The sequence below is a fragment of the Spermophilus citellus genome (assembly GCF_964194105.1).
Source record: "Spermophilus citellus genome assembly, chromosome: 4".
In the NCBI taxonomy this organism is placed as follows: domain Eukaryota; kingdom Metazoa; phylum Chordata; class Mammalia; order Rodentia; family Sciuridae; genus Spermophilus; species Spermophilus citellus.
This window is the reverse complement of record NC_138185.1, coordinates 63,629,206-63,644,855: the sequence shown is the minus strand read 5'-3', so window position 1 is coordinate 63,644,855 and position 15,650 is coordinate 63,629,206. Positions and strand designations below refer to the sequence as shown.

The following is a 15,650-nucleotide window of genomic DNA, read 5'->3' as shown; positions in this document are numbered from 1 at the left end:
CATGTTCCTCTTCTCTTATAGAACACCAACATCCAGTTCTTTTGACATTATATTTTTATTACTACAATTCAAGATTAATTGAGAATTCTAAGAGTCATATCATTCATGACTAAACTTATGGTCAACTAATGCTCTAGTTAAAGCAAGACTTTCTCTATATTTGCTTAACTGACTTTCTGGACCCAAATACAGATCTTCACAATTATTTCTAGTATAATTAGTCTTATCAGATTTACCTCTTTGGTCCTCAAGTACCTTATCAATAAAATGAACAAGCTTAAGATGATTTCAATGGTTCCTTTTTTGAAACAGGATCTGACTATGTGGGCCTCAGACTTGTGATTCTCCTGCTTTAGACTACTGAGTAGTTAGCATTTCAGGCACACACCACAATACCCAATTTGTTCCACCCAGTTTTCAAACTATATTCTACCATCTACCAAACATATATGGTTAATAAATTACTCTCAGTGTGTACACATGTGATACTGGGGCCTGAACCCAGTACTACTATACTACTGAGCTATATCCTCAACCTTTTTTTTTTTTTGAAACAAGATCTTCTTAAATTGTTCAGTCTCATTCTTAGTAAGTTGCTGGGGCTGGCCTCAAGCTTGTGATCCTCCTGCCCCAGCCTCCTAAGGTATGGGATTATAGGGGTGCACCACAGCACCTGACAACATTTTACTTTTAAAGCAATTTTATTGCACCAGGAATTTGAAAGGACATTTAAAATACACACAGACATACACAGTCACAAATTTTTCCCTAAAGGTGTCGAAATGCCAGCATGCCACTCATGCTCTTTTCATAAAACCACTCTATCAAGCTTTTAGTTGAAGACATCATAAGCATCTCAAAACTTCATGTACCAGGAGAAGGAAGAATGCCAAACCTCCGAATCTTCAATACTGTTCTTTATTTTTATGAAAGTACAATACAAAAATAAAGGATGGAAAAATTAGAAATGAGGTTTTAAATCCTAGAATACAGAAACCAATGCTAAGGAGATTATGATGAAACAGGACTTCAGCATGTAGAACATAACATCTCTGGTCAACATGATTATACACAAATGGCCACAAGAATTAACATGTAAGAAACTTCCTCAGAGGTATTTATGAAGGAGATGATATGATCTCAAAATGCATCACAATGCACAACCCTTTAAAAAACATTTGGGGGTAGATACTTGAATTTAAAATGCCAAAATACAGTAACTAAAATTTTGTCAGTCAAATAAATCTCAACAGGCATCATGTACCATCTTCCACCAAGTTTTCTGAGTGACACTGAGAACTGTGAATTTTTTTTCTCTTCAAATTTTATGATCACTTTATTTTCCTCAACATAAATCCAAATGTGAAAATATACTCTTAAAATATGCAACTGTATCAGTAAAACTGCTCTCTTGAATGTCCCTCAATGGCTCTGTGTTAAAAAGATTTGGTACCTACAGTGGCACTATTAGGAGGTGGCATAACCTTTGAGAGGTGGCAGCTAGTGGAAGGTCCTTAGGTCACTGGGTATGTGCCCTTGAAGGAGATTGTGGGACCCTGGTCTCCTCTTCTTCCCTTTTGCTTCCTGGTTCATGATACAAGTTATTTTGCTTTATCTCACACACACACACACACACACACACACACACACACACACCATAAGACCAATCTAATCATGAACAGGAACATCTAAAACTGTGAGCCAAAATAAACCTTTTCTCTTTATAAGTTAATTACCTTAGGTACTTTTTTACAGTAATGAAAAGCTCACTAACATACATACAAAAAAAATTTTTGAATCCACAGACTGCTACTTCAATACTCAAGTGAATCTGCATACACACAGACACACTAGAGTTTTTACATATTTTTGTTTTAAGATGATCCTTGATAATAATCTCAGAGGCCCCTAAACAGTAAAGACTCATTCAGACACTTATAGATTAATTAAGCTCTCACTTCACTGGGTGAAATTGCTTCTTTTGCTAACTGCCTTAATTAGAACTTGGCTTAATAATTCAAGGTCTCAGTCTACAATGAAACTTCACATTTAGACTGATTAATGGGATGACCCATTAGTATTGACTAAACCAACATAGAATATTTTTAAAGATGTTGATAATGTATAGAATCTTCAAGCACTTATTAATAAGAGCCAAAACTGGAACTATTCAATGAACCAACAATTATCCCAAAGTCCTTTTGGATGAGTTAATACCTACTCTAGCAATGATGCCACTGTTCAAAGTATTTTTGGAGCTTCTCTTTTACAACAATATTCAAACAGCATGACAAAGTCATTAGTTTATAGATTTCTTAAATTTTCTTTCTTCACACAAAACAATACTTTGCAATGTGACTAATTCTTTTTTTTCAACCCATCTTATATTTAAAGATCTTTTGGGCTATGTATGTCTAAAATTCAAAACCTCATCTGCTCTAGAAAACTTATCTACCCACCAATTAATATCAGTTCTTTCAAAAGAACTATCTTGAATCCTGTAGTAAAGGGATAATTCGATAAGGATAATTAAGCCCTGCCTAGCACAAGTCCTTAGTGACTTTCTTTAAATGAGTTTGATACTCTCAAAAATTTTCCTAGGATGTAAAAGATTTTACCTTATATAATTTAAATGCCTTAAAATTTATAATTTATAACCACATCACTTTATAAATAATAAAACAAATCCCAATAAAAAATAAATGATAAATTTGGATGCATTAATATATATTCAAGTGGCTCATTTGTATATCAGCCATGCAACTGTTTTTTCACAACCAGAAAATGTCATATTATTAAGATCTAAAGTGGTTTTCAAAATCACCTCTATATATTGCAGAACATGCACCTTACCAAGACGAATTTGCTGCCAATATAAAAAATTACACATTAACAACAACACCTATTGAATACAGAGTTGAAATGGATTCTTTCCTAATGTAGAATCATGCATATATAGGGAAGGATTCATCACTTTTTGGCTTGGCTTGGTTTAGTTTGGATAGGGTAAACAAAGGTTAAGTTCTTTCTTAAACAGCTCTACTACAAAGAACTTTATTAAAATTGAAAAGATAAATTTAAATTAGTCAATTACATTTCCTTCAAAATAATACCTAACTTGAACAGAATACATAACCATCACAAAGTTCTCTCCTGACTCCAAGCCTTTCCCATCCTGACTCCAAGCCTTTTCTCTTCTTTAGTTAATTCCTCTCCTCTTCCTTCAGAAGATGATAACGAAAGCATCACCTCCTCCAGCAAACAACCCCTAATTCTTCCTATTCATACTAACCTGGGCCAGTTAACCTTCCTCCACACTCTTCCACAGCACACTTGAAATCTCTCAATAGAACATCTGCCTCTGTACTGCAAACTGTTGGTTGCCTTCTATCCTTTCCCACTAAAATGTTAAGTTCCCTGAAAACAAGATTAGGTCCTAAGAATGTGCAACCTCAGGACCATACACACTAGTTTGCACAGAGAAATCATTCAAATGACTATGGATAAGTCACTCGCAAAGAGATCATGATAGTGTCTACCATCATCTGCATTATTCTTATCAAATATCCCCTAGATGTAACTGAAACAAACCCCTCTGGAATGCCAACATATAGGAACAGCATATATGGAGGGTAGGACAGACACTTCCCTCATAAAACAGGAACACTGACGTTACTAAGCCTTGTTATGGAACAAGGGAAAATGTAGCTGTTTAATGATGCAGATAAGTCGAAAAACAGAAACTGGGAAAATAAACGTTCACTCTGAAATTTTAAAATAATAAGTCTATAAAGTAAAAAAAAAAATCCTTTCTGTGACCTTCTGTGGACCCATGAAAGGTTATAACTCATTCATAAAGGAGAAAGGGTCTTTATCTCTAACTCTTCCAGTTATATTTTAAAAGTCTAGATCAGACCGAATATTAGATTGGAAAGGGAAAAAGCAAAGAAAAAAGTACGAAGACAGATATACATTTGAAGACTCCTCCATCAAAACATTTGTTGCTCTCCTGCAACCTCTCCAACCAAATTCTGCTTCTATTTTGACAGTGTCGGAAATTATCAAATGTTCCCTGACATTTATTCCACTTCCTATGATCTAATTAAAGTCCCCCCCCTTTCTTTTTCAAATATGCCCTGAGAGCCAATGAAGGCTTCTCAAAAAAGCAGACAACAGAAAGGAAGTGTTATTCATTGGGAAGGGTAAAGGAGCCACTGCAGCTGTTCCACAAGTTCAATGTGCAGATAAGGCTCCATCTATTTTTAGGTTTAGCTTTGCCCACCCTTGGACAATTCCTAGTATACTACAAGAGCTCAAATGCAATCTAAAGTATCATTTGCCCTTAATTTATTCCAACTAAAAAATCCTCAATTCATTTCTTATTTATTCCAATTCTATGTGCCTTGAACTGTTTTGACACCTAGCTATTTCACAAAAGTTACTTTCTGTAAGATGGTCACCATTTTTTTAAAATATGAGAAATCAAAAACATAAATCAAATCCATTGCCTGAATTTCTAAGTGACCTTCCATCAGTATCCTTGCTTAATAATAAAATCCTATACAATGGAAACAGTTCTCAGACTACCACATAAATGCAAGTTTCCTAAACGTGTAAACTAGGAAGGAGTCAAAAAAAACTCCTTCAAATGGAGTTTCCTAATTTTTTAAATGTAATCCCTTAATTTTTTTCCAATGAAAAATATCCTACATTGAAGTAAAGAGTATAAATAAAAATCCCTTGTTTATATTTTAGTTTTCTTTCCCTACAAGTCCATGTTGTTCAGATAATTTCCCAAACATAAAAGAGCTAGGCTCCTTTGAAAATGTATCTCTGATGCCTATAGGAACCTACATTTTTACCCTTAGCAAATATTTGTGGTACTGTTTTCTGAGTAATGTACTCCTCTCCTCCAAATCCCAATTAGGGTTAAGAGTTTTAAGAATCAATTTTCAACTTGTATTTGTCTTTTCTATCTCAAGATATGGTCCACTGATTGTTGGGATCCATGTCTGGGCTGCTCAAGAGCCCCAAGTTCCCAAGCTATACAGGGAGAGCTTAGGGCAGGCAGTGTGAAATCCAGGAAATGGAACCACTAACATTCAGGGATGTGGCAACTGATTTCTCTCAAGAGAAATGGGAATGCCTGGACCCCACTCAGCAGAATTTATATACAGATGTGATGTTAGAGAACTACAGAATCCTGGTCTTTCTGAGACAGGGTTTCATCTCATACTAGACAAAGGTGCCATAAACACATACTGGAGAAAAGATAACCTCTTAAACAAATGGTGCTGGGAAAACTGGAAATCCAAACATAGTAAAATAAAATTTCATCCCTCTCAGCTTGCACAAAACTCAACTCAAAGTGGATCAAGGCCCAAGGTATTAGAACAGAGACCCTGTGACTACTAGAAGAAAATATAGGCCCAACTTTCTATATTGTCAGCTTAGGAAACAACTTCCTCAACAAGACTCCTAAAGTACAAGAAGTAAAATCAATAGTCAGTAAATGGGATGGTATCAAACAAAAAAAATTCTTCACAGCAAAGGAAACAATCAAGAACACGAAGAGAGAGCCTACAGAATGGGAGAATATCTTTGCTACCTGTACCCTCAGAGCATTAATCACTAGGATATAAAAAGAACTCAAAAAATTTACACTCCAAAAACAAATAACCCAATCAATAAATTGGCAAAGGAAGTTAACAGGCATTTAACAGAAGAAATACAAATGGTCGACAAATATATGAAAAAATGTTCAATATCTCCAGCAACTCAAGAAATGTAAATTAAAAATACACTGAAGGGCTGGGGTTGTGGCTTGATGGTAGAGTGCTCATCTAGTGCAGGTGAGGCATTGGGTTCAATCTTCAGCACCACATAAAAAATAAATAAATAAAAATAAAGGCATTGTGTCCACCTACAACAACAACAACAAAAAGTGTGTGTGTGTGTGTGTGTGTGTGTGTGCGCGCGCGCGCAAAACTACACTGAGATTCCATCCCACTCCAGTTAGAATGGCAATTATTAAGAATATAAGTAACAATAAATGTTGGTGAGGATGTTGGGGGAAAGGTACACTCACACATTGCTGGTGGGAGTGCAAATCGGTGCAACCACTCTGGAAAGCAGTATGAAGATTTCTCAGAAAACATGGAATAGAACCACAATTTGACCCAGTTATCCCAGTCCTTGACATATACCCAAAGGACTTAAAATCAGCATAATACAGTGATACAATCACATCAATGTTTATAGCAGCTCAATTCACAATAACTAAGTTATAAGAAAATGCATGGAGTTGAAGAATATCCTAAGTTTTATAAGCCAATCCCCAAAAAACAAAGGCTGAATATTCTCTCAATATGGATGCTAACACACAATAAGAGGGGGGAAGACAGAAGTTTACTGGATTAGACAAAGGGGAATGAAGGGAAGGGAACATATGGCAACAGGAAAGACAGTAGAATGAACCGGGCATAACTTTCCTATGTTCATATGAAAATCTGCATCAGGTACAACCACAAGAATGGGATCCAAATTAGAATAAATCATTCTCCATGTATGTAAATATCAAAATGCACTCTGTCACATATATTTAAAAACAACAAATTTTTAAGGTGGAAAAAAAAAGAATATGTTCCATTAATTGCTTTACACAAAACTGGACCATGGTCTTCACATTGGATAAAAAAGATAATTAATATGATAATACCATATCCTGCATCCATTCTTTCACTAATGGAAAAGTTAAGAGAACAATCCAAAGAACTGGTCTCTTAACCAATGATGCTAAAGGAATCATCCATCATATCCAAAGTCATGAGCCAGACTTTCTAAAAAGCTATTGACTTCATGAAATGAAGTGACAATAATCTGTGTGTGTGTGTGTGTGTGTGTGTGTGTGTGAGAGAGAGAGAGAGAGAGAGAGAGAGAGAGAGAGAGAGAGAGAGAGAGAGATATGCTGGGGTTGAACCCAAGGCCTCACACCTACTAGGCAAGTGCTCTACCACTGAGCTTCACCTCTAGCCCAATAGTCTGCACTGTGAAGCCACTGCTGTTGTTAGAACACTGTTTCAAGGGTTGGACACTCAAACCAGCCAACAATGACATAAAAATATGAAAGATGTTTTCTTTTTCTCATCCTCTTCACTCCTTGCAACCCCACAGAAAAAATGAGGTACACATGTTCCCCACCTAGTTGCTCAACTTACCAACTTAAGCACTGTTGGCACAACAGAATAGATGACATACACGTTTGTTACTGATGAGAAAAGGCATCTATCTTCAAAAACTTTCCATTTTTAAAAAACAATTAATAAATGCTGGTTAACTAATCATTTCTCTTCATTCTCTCTTCACTCCCTGACCCCTGCCCTTCACTCTCCCCAAAAACAAAAGTAGGAAAAATCGTACTCTCCTCATGTGAATTATGTTTTACTCTTAAATGATCAGGCATATATCCATCTACTTTTCAGCCAAACAATTCTGTTAATACCCAGCTCAATGCTGACATATGGTAGTATCCTAGAATGACATACTGAAGTATATTTACAAGAGCCATGTTACTTGTATAAAAAGGTCAGACAAAACAACAGCATCAACAACTTAGTCAAAACGTACATCAAGTTCATCAGTATGATCAATGGATCAACAGGAATAGCAATGTAGCAACATAATCACAGGTCACCGACAAAAGGACAGCATTTTACAAACTTGGCTCTGGGCACTCAACATTCTGTCCCTCTCAGTACCATATAATACTTATTTAAAATGCACACAAAGAAGTTAACCAAGTATGCTACAGAACACGTACCTAGGGGCTGGAGATGTGGCTCAAGTGGTAGCGCGCTCGCCTAGCATATGCAAGGCACTGGGTTGGATTCTCGGCACCACATAAAAATAAAGATATTGTATGTCTACCTAAAAAAAAACTAAAAAATAAATATTAAAAAAAATTTTAAAAAGAACAAGTACAAATTAAACAGTCTTCACTGTGAAACATCCAAAAAAAATGTATACTTTAATTCTTTCAATCACCCCCAAATTTTTCTTCTCAGTTTCAATCAGATGAAAAATACCACTGTGAAAGTAACTAAATAAATCCTTAAAGATGAGATCCTTGAGACTAGGACCATTTATTATTTTAACCTTTAAACATCTTAACAATGCCTGGTACACAGTAGACACTAAAAGTAGATTTATCAATTTAATTATGTACCTCAAATCCGTGTAAATATTTCCACTGCTTCTTTTGGGGGGTTAAAATTGGACTTAGCTATAAATAAATAAATAAAATTGGATTTAGCCACTTACGTTCTTTATTTTTTTAATATTTATTCTTAAGTTTTTAGGTGAACACAATATCTTTATTTTACATTTATGAGGTGCTGAGTATCGAACCCAGTGCCTTGTGCATGCCAGGCAAGCACTCTATCACTGAGCCACAACCCCAGCCCATGTTCTTTATTATTAAGAATAAATATGTGATTTCATTCCTTAAAATCTGTAGGCTAAGTATAATTATTTGCCTTTTAAATACTACTAGTCTATTTTGTTTGGACCTATACCATCTATTCCTGATCAGGAGTGGAATTTCTAAATATGGGAAAGACAACCAAATATCTGCATTACCACAAAGCTACTATGTCATGGTTTCTAATGAGCAATTTTAGTACACTGCCAATACTAAAAAAGTATGCTGTAAACTTAAATATTAAATTTGTGAAAAACTTGGTTTTCTGCTGAAGCCTTGGCTCCTTTAGTATTTTTACATTTAAGAAAAGCAAACAGGAATTGTGGCCACTACTCAAGCACTAAGGCTACAAGATCCCATGCAGTAGTAGCCACTAGACACATGAGAACAATGAATATTTAAAATGTGACTAGTCCATACTAGGATGTAAAATATACACTAACTTTGAAGACACATTCAAAAAAAGAATGTAAAATATCTCAATTTTTTATATTACATGTTCAAATGTTTTTATCTTTGTGTTAAAATATTAAAATTAATTTCACCTATTTCCTTTTACATTCCTATGCATCTACTGGAAATTTTACATTACCTAAAATATGCAGCTCATATTTTACTTCTATTGGACGGTGCTGAGCTGAATTACTCTAACATACCAAATTCCAAAACAGACAACAAACATCAATTCCTTAGGTATATAACACTTTGTAGAAAAGCCATCTTACACGTTATACTACAAGTTAAAGCCAACTACCCAACTTCTTTCAAGTTTCCTTTTCCTTACTAAAAACTAGTTAGCCATGGAAGAAATTAAGTAGCTCTGATATTCTCATTGACCACTGTTGTCCCAAAAATTTCTACAGTTAGCTGGCAGGCCAACAAATATTACTGGGGAGAGGTATAAAGTGTAACTTTACATTAACAAAATGAATCACTTCCAAAATGGCTAGTCATGGGGAAGAAAAAGAAAACAGAATGAACAAAGCATCAGTCTGCCATTGTAACTGGCTTCCACAACTGGGGCTTGAACCAAATGTTATTTGGGTTGCTCATAAAGTAACCTTTACCCCCAAAAAACACTGAAATAGGATTACATTTGGATATCTTTTTTAACTCCTTCCCCAAAACCTAGAACAGTGTTTAATATAAATTGCACCATGACTAGAGCTGTTTGGAATAATTCTTATGTGTCCACTTATCAAATACATAGTCCAGTGAGTTCTGAGTTTATAGGAGTAACCCCACCCCATTCTTCTCTAATGCTCTAAAGGTTTTAGAATATCCTTCTCTCTTCCTTTCCTTCCCAACTCCTCAAAGCTATTATAGTTGTCATATGCCCACACCATATTTTGTTCAAATCTTTCTAATGACTCTGACCATACTGGCTCATTATTGTTCATAAATTTGCTTGGAACCATGACTTTTAAGCTTAAGAAAAAGGCTTTAGTCCCTCAGTTCTCTCATAAACCTCTTTCTAAAATAACCAATATGGGGTGTGGTTGTGGCTCAGTGATCAAGCACTTGTCTAGCATGTGTGAAGCACTGGGTTCAATTCTCAGCACCACATATAAATAAATAAAGGTCCATTGATAACTAAAAGAAAAAAATACAATAAAATAAAATAACCAATGTACTCATGTCAAAAAGCATTACCCACTGAAAATCCTCAGACTAACTAAAGAAAAATTATCAATTTCTACAGTATCATGCCTAACCTGAGAGTAAAAACTTCAGTTCACACAATACCCTTCTCCTCCTAGTCTGAAGTTACACTTAGGTGTTTTTTCCCCCATTATAAAGCAGCAATTTCACATAAGAAGAAAACAGAATACTAACTATCCTCCCACACACGATTTTAGTAACAGTCATATATTTCCCAAATACATTGAAAAAGCTAAGAGGAGAAAAAGTTTCAGGTAGATACCAAAAGTATGTTTTCTTGTTCACAATAAGGACATGACCTAAATTTGTCATCTACTCAGTCTTTGAAAAGGAAACAAGAACATACTAACCATTCGTCTTAGAAATGTATCCACATTAAGAAAAGGCATTTTGACCTAAGAGTTAACAAAACACATTGTCCATCACATCCTATTATGGAGCTCCCTAACTCTTTTCAAATTACATAAATAAGAGGAACAGTCTGGGACCACAACATTTGTACTATTAGGACCCCCCCCATTTCATTCAATATATTATCATCTACTCACAAAACTAGTTTTCATATATACAGGAACTTTTTATTAATTATCATTGGAATAAAAAGCTATTCGGCAGGAAGTACAATCAATGATCATATTCTTTTTTTTTTTAAACTGTGTAACTATCCATAAGTTCTCATCATCTGTCCCTCATTTTAAAAACTCCTTCACACAACTAGCAATTTGATTTTACCACAGAATATAGTTTTAGAAATGAATAGGGAATCTTTACAACAGTTTAAATTTGCCCCCGTCAAAGCCTATTTATAGAACACGATTCTGAAAGATAAGCACCAAGTGTATACCAGCCACAGTAGTGTTGTGTGAAAGGAAGACTGATTCAGGGCACAGTATGAAAGTCAAAAAGAAATGTGGGCATAAAGCTTGAGTTAATGAAGACCAAAAAATAAAAAAGAATGACATCTTTTTTTCTCTGCTTTTGGTTACTAAAATAGGCACTCTTATTTCCATTTCTACTGGGATAGCAAAAAGGTTAGCTAAAACAATGAAAGTTTAAATAAGTATAATGCACCATAATAAATGTATACTCATATAGATCCCTTAATAAAGAAATAATTGTAACATATGATCATATTATTAATTTCAAAATAAATTTACCAAGACAATTTTAAAATTGAATAGTAGAAAGCTGAGTTTCTCAATCTTGTGAGCAAGACTTGTGAGGCTCTTAGTTAGCAAACCCACCAAGAAGAACCAAAGTGTTCTGCTTTTTGATCCCAAAAGAGAGGGCCTAAGAACACATTCTGCTATTATCACCATCCCAAACTGAAATCACAACATGTAACACATGCTCTGTTGCAGAGAACTTGGGTTGCATAGCTTTCCCTTTTCTGAAATGTATGCTTTCATGCAGGCTTTCTTTTCAGTCACATAATGCCCTCAGCATAATAACCCAGGAGCCTGGGCTCAGAGAAACTGCTATTCTGCTTATTTTCACCTGACTTCAACTTCATTCCTATTTCCCTCTCAGTGGCAAATCAACGCTGTCACACAACCTAAGATTCTACCCCCCTGAATGAAATGAAAAAAAAAATAATAATAATAATAAAGGCAACTACCTCAAGCAGAGGCCTTTAAACTAAAGCCATCCTGTAAATCTCCCCAACCTTGAGCTAGAGATTCATATACTAACTACTGGTAATCCATAAAAAATTAAGCCCACAGACTCACATACAGTCTGTTGCAAAGTTCTGAAGGAATCACCTTCTAAAGATTGACTCTATGAAACAGTAGAAAACTATGGCTTGGGTTAAAAAAAAAAAAAGGTAAAGAAAAAAAGCGAACAGGAAACAGGAAAGCAAATATTTCAGGGTATACAAGAATCAAATCTAAAGTATTTTGGATTTTTAAATCATTTTGTTTACACATACTACTTTTATTAAGTTTTATTTTCTTCAAAGGCAAAAACATCTCTTAAAATACTAATTACTTTTTCAATGAAGTGATCTGTAAATAAAGTCCAAGTCCTTTTTGTTATATTGGCTATATGTAATATTTGTCACTGGAATAGTTTGTCTTAATGTACATCAAGATATCAGTTGTCTTTCCATGTTTTATTTGTAGGATTTCACATAACATAGTCTATTAGTTGTTTAAAAATAAATAACACCCTTCTAGTAAATAGTTTTGGTAAAATTGACAGAAAGAAAGGAGGAAAGAAGGCAGGAGAGGGGAGAGAAGGGAGGGGGGAGGAAATAAACATGGGGGGAGAAGCTGGGGTACAGTTCAGTGGTAGATCCCTAGCATGCAGGAATCATCCACAGCATCACCAAAAAATAGAAAAGAAAGTTCGGGCAGGATCAGCAGCCACTGCTCCATGCTTGTATCAGCGATCGTCAGATAACAAAATTCTGAAATTTTTCTTCTAATGACTGGTTTGTAGAGTGCATTCAGTGCTGATTTATAACATACACTTCTCTGTGAGGTGGAAGAGCATGATGATGAAAGGCTACGGCTTTTGCTTCTAATTTGGACTAGAGCTAAAACGTGGCTCTTAAATAAATCTGAGCCAATTACTTAACTTTTCTGTGCCTTACTCCCCTGATTTATAAAACTGAGATAACTGTTACAGGATAAAATTCAGTGGAAATAATGTAAATGCCATGTTTAGTGCAGGGCCAGACACCTATTAAGTATCTAACAATACAACTCAGTATAATAAAAAGTATAAACAAAGTATTTCTCTTTTCTTATGTATTATTTTTATAAAGATGTTCAAATAAGTCAGAAATTAAAGGATTCCCTTAGAATATTATTTCAATCCACTGTAAATTATATTCAAAGGTTTCAAACTTCTAAGACCTCTCTTAAAAACTGATGATTCCTTAGGACATGATGGTGTATACCTATAAACCCAACTACTCACAGGTTGAGCCACTAGGATGGCTCAAGTCCAGAAGCTAGAGACCAACCACGGCAACATAACAAGACTCTGTCTCCGACCCCCAAATATTGAGGATCCCATGTTAGGATGGCCTAGAGTTCAATCCCTAATACCCCCACACACAAATTAATTATACCAAAAGAGCTTTTGTATGTGGAATATAACTGATACTACATCAAATATTAAAACTCAAAAATATATAAAATATTTACTAATTCACATTATAATATGCATTATGGTGCATGCCTGTAATCCAAGCAACTTGAGAGGCTGAGGCAGGAAGATAGTACATTCCAGCCAGCCTGGACTATTAGGGAGACCCTGTCTCAGAACGCAAACTAAAAAGGGCTGGACTAAAATGTAGCTCAGGGAAGATTGTGCCTGGGTTCAACCCCCAGTATCAAAAAAGAATAAGTAAATTGGGCTGGGGGCTGTAGCTCAGTGGCAAAGCGCTTGCCTAGCATGTGTGAGGCACTGGGTTCAATCCTCAGCACTGGATAAAAACAAATAAAATAAAGGCATGCTGTCCATCTACAACTACAAAAATTTTTTTAATAAATTAATTAAATATCAATGAATGCATTACATATTAAAATAACATACTTTCATAAAAAATATTTTTCAAACAAAACAAATGTGATAAGAAAGTGGTATTGTATTACATTTTTACAAATCTCTAATGTTTAGCTTAACAGAATATAGCTGCATTCTCTTATCTGCTTCTGCATTCAAATTTTTATATTGTTTTTGTTAAGTTATGATAAAAATTCAGCCTCACATAGATACATAGTTGGAACAAGGAGTATTTTAACAGCCTTTTCAGATAATTGCTCATATTCTTTATATTAAACTAAAATTTGACAAGTAGGTGTATCTTTAAGGTCGGCTGCAATATGAAATCTGAAAACATCCATAACTTTTTGTATTCTATTAAAATTCTTTTGTCTATTTAAAAGAAACTTTTACTCACATATGATTTGGTTAGATAATGATCATTTGAAAAACACTAGTACCCTGAGTTCTCCATATCTTCCAAATGTAGATACAGTTCCTTATATACTATCAAAATCACATTTGTTAATATCACTAATAAACCTAAATAGAGTTTTTAAATACTGGGAAACCTGTCAAGCTCACAGTGATAAATAGTATGTTTTCAAAAATTCTGATTTTCCATCCGAAAATTTTATCTGTAGCAACAAATACTATTATCTTCCTTGAAGTAACAGTCTTGCTTTGTTTTCAAGAAAATATCTGCCAAATAACTACCTACCTTCTTAATAACCATAGTTTTCACTCTTCCCTTCAAGTAAAAATGGAGTTCCACTAAAGCAAGAGTGAGGGGGAAAGAAAGAAAAGGAGGAGAAAAAGGAAAAAGAGAAGCAGCAGTTTACCCATAAAGACTATGGGACAAGAGAGCTTTTCCTCAAGACAACTATAGTAATTTCATGTACAGAAGTTCTTTGAGCATATTTCTCTACATCACACATTTTTCAATGTGTGCTTGAAGACTGAAATTTAATAAAATTAATGTTTACTGCTTCATCAAAGACAATAAGTAAAAAAAAAGACAATAAGTGAAACTGGCATTATTTTTCACTCAGAATATTTAACTGTTATAAATATCAGGACTATGGCACATTGGAATATTTTTATCATGGAATATTCTGAGTACATACTCCAAAGAATTGAAAGTAGGAACTTAAGATATTTGCACACCCATGTTCACAGCAGCATTTTACACAAGAGCAAACAACAACTGGAAGCAGCAATAGTGTTCATCAATGAAGGGACTAAAATGCAATGTAATATATACACATAACAGAATATTATGGTACCTTTGGAAAATAGTAAATTCTGACATATGCTACAACATGAATAAATTTTGAGGACATGCTAGTTGAAGTAAGTCAATTACAAGAAGATAAATCCTGCACGATACCATCTATATGAAGTACCTAGAATAGTCAAATTCATAGACAGAAAGAAAAATCATGTTCGCCATATGGTGGGGTGCCGAAAGGAATGGGCAGTTTTTGTTTAATGAGTAATTTCAGTTCTGCAAGATGAAAACATGGCAGTGGACATGGGCAGTGGTAATATTATACAACAATGTAAATGTATCTAATGTTACTTAACTATGGTTAAAATAGATTTTATGCTGTATAGATTTTGCCACAATTAAAATGTAAAAACCAAATTAAATATTCATTACTGGCATACTAAGCAGTTAGTGTTTTCTAGTTGAATAAACTCTAAAATAGATTATAGGCAAGACCGAGAACCACTTAGAAAAAGAGACAATCTAAATTGAACTCAAAACATTTCCTCTTCCAGAAAGCCTAGCTAGCCATCCCCAAGGCAGAATGAGTCATGCCCCACAGCTACACAATCATTCATAACCAACAAACTTTCAGAGAAACTTCCAATCGTTCTGGACTACTACCATCTCTTACTTCCCACCATCTACTCACCAACTTTCATCCATTTGACCTTCAAATATCCAGTAGAACTGTTAACTCCCCTCTATCTTCATTACTTTCAGGACTACTTTCACAATCTCTAT

At 34.7% G+C, this 15,650-nt stretch overlaps 1 protein-coding gene across 11 annotated transcripts in view; it reads right to left on the bottom strand.

Annotated features, from left to right (window-relative positions):
• Positions 1-15,650, bottom strand: part of AKAP13 (A-kinase anchoring protein 13) — a 351,990-nt gene that overhangs the window by 313,568 nt on the left and 22,772 nt on the right. The gene's annotated exons all lie outside the window — the stretch shown is intronic.